This window comes from Panthera pardus, unplaced genomic scaffold, assembly GCF_024362965.1.
Source record: "Panthera pardus isolate Hobbes unplaced genomic scaffold, ASM2436296v1 HiC_scaffold_11, whole genome shotgun sequence".
NCBI lineage: Eukaryota > Metazoa > Chordata > Mammalia > Carnivora > Felidae > Panthera > Panthera pardus.
Window position 1 is genome coordinate 87,936,474 of NW_026526666.1, and position 2,187 is coordinate 87,938,660.

Genomic DNA, 2,187 nt, shown 5'->3' on the forward strand with positions numbered 1-2,187 from the left:
TTTAAATTTTTTTTTTGCATTATGCTTAAAGAATGTGATCCACCAAAATCTTTGAAATGTTCATGAGAATTGATTCATGTATGCTTGAGAATATATTGACTGCGTTGTTCTATATATGATCATCAGATCAAGCTTATTAATTGTGTCAAATTTTCTGTATGCTTACTGATATTTTGGTCTGTGCTATCTATCAATTACTGAGAAAAGTGTGTTAAAACCCCACTATACAGTGGATTTATCAGTTTCTCCTATAGTTCTGTCAGTTTTTCCTCAAGAGTTTTACGTTTATGTTATCGATTGCATACAGGTTTAGAATGTTTTATCTCTTTGGTGAATTGGACCTTTTATCATTATTTAGTGACCTTCTTCATTCCTAATGATACTTTTTGCATTAAAGTATATTTTTCTGCCCTTTCACCAAGATGGTACCAAAGGTGAAGAAGGAAGCCCCTCCCCCTCCCAAAGCCAAAGCCAAAGCCAAAACCAAAGCAAAGGTTTTGAAGGCCAAGAAAGCGGTGCTGGAAGGCATCCACAGTCATTTTTTAAAAAAAGATCCTGAGGTCACCTACATTCTGACGGCCCAAGACACCGCGTCTCCAAAGGCGGCCCAATATCCTCCAAAGAGCACCCCCAGGAGAATCAAGCTTGACCCCTATGCCATCAAGTTCCCCCCCCCCCGCCGACTACCGAGTCAGCCGTGAAGAAAATAGAAGACAACAACACACTTGTGTTCATTGTGGATGTCTAAACCAACAAGCACCAGATCAAACAGTCTGTGAAGAAGCTCTAGGACATTGACATGGCCAAGGTCAACACTCTGATCAGGCCTGGTGGAGAAAAGAAGGCATGTGTTGGACTGGATCCTGACTATGATCCTTTGGATGTTGCCAACAAAATTGGGATCATCTAAACTGAGTCCAGCTGGCTAAATCTAAATACAAAATTTTCACCATTAAAAAAAGTATATTTTTCTGATGTTAATATGTTTGTTCCATCTTTCTCATTTAGTTCTTATTTGCTTATCTTTTTCCATTCTTTTACTTTAAATCCTTGTGGGTAGTTATGTAACTAACAAATGGTACTTACCTGGTTGTTTTTTTTTTTTTTTTAAGTCTTCCCTAATAATTGGGATTTTAGGTAATTAATGATTTATTTGGATTTTTCTCTTTTTATTAGTTTTGCCTTTGTGTTCTTCCCCCCCCCCTTTGTCTTTTCTAGTCATTTTGGGGAGATGGATTAATTTTCTCATTTTATCCCAATTGTCTCTTTGAACGTTATATACTTTATTGCTATGATTTTAGTCATTACTCTGGAAATGTTAACATACTCACTTAATTAGCCCAATGTAATAATTAATTATCATTATCCTTTTTCCTCAAGAGAAGGCTAAAACATCATCATTCTTCTTCTAGTCTATTGTTGTGATATATTTTAATTCCACTTTGGTTTTTTAATACCATATGGTATTGATGATTTGGTCATATTGGTTGCTTAGATTAACCCACATATTCACGGTCTTCCTTGCTTTTCATTCCTTCTTGCTTCCATGACCTTCCATCTGGGATTTCTTTTCTCCTGCCTGAAGGAGTGCTTTAGCATTTAAAAAAAATTTTTTTTTTTAATGTTTATTTTTGGGAGAGAAAGAGAGAGCATGAGCAGGGGAGGGGCAGAGAGAGAGGGAGACACAGAATCAGAAGTGGGCTCCAGACTCTGAGCCATCAGCACAGAGCCCGACGCGGGGCTCGAACTCACGGACTGTGAGATCATGACCTGAGCTGAAGTCAGATGCTTAACCTACTGAGCCACCCAGGCACCCCAGGAGTGCTTTAGCATTTTTTAAATGAGGCTCTGTTTCTGGCAAAGTTGTTCAGTTTTTGTTTGAAAACGTCTTCGCTCTAGTCTCATTTTAAAAGATTTTCCCTATGGTTCTAGTTATGTTTTTCCATCACATCAAAGATATTATTCCACTGACTGCTGACATCTCTTTTTGAGAAGTCAGCCGTCAGTCCCACTGCTGTTGACTTAGAGGCCATCTGTCTTCTCTCTTTGGCTTTTTTAATGAACTCTTTTTCCCTGGGGTTTTGCAGTTTCATTATGTGTCTAGGTGTTAGAGTTGCCAGAAAAAATACAGGCTAGCCAGTTAAATTTAAATTTCAGGTAAACAACAAATAAACTAAAAAAATTTTT

The 2,187-nt window shown here is 37.7% G+C and overlaps 1 pseudogene; it reads left to right on the forward strand.

The window, feature by feature from the left end:
* The first annotated feature begins 422 nt into the window (after positions 1 to 422).
* On the forward strand, positions 423 to 910 carry LOC109274375 (60S ribosomal protein L23a-like; annotated as a pseudogene).
* Positions 911 to 2,187: the final 1,277 nt, after the last annotated feature.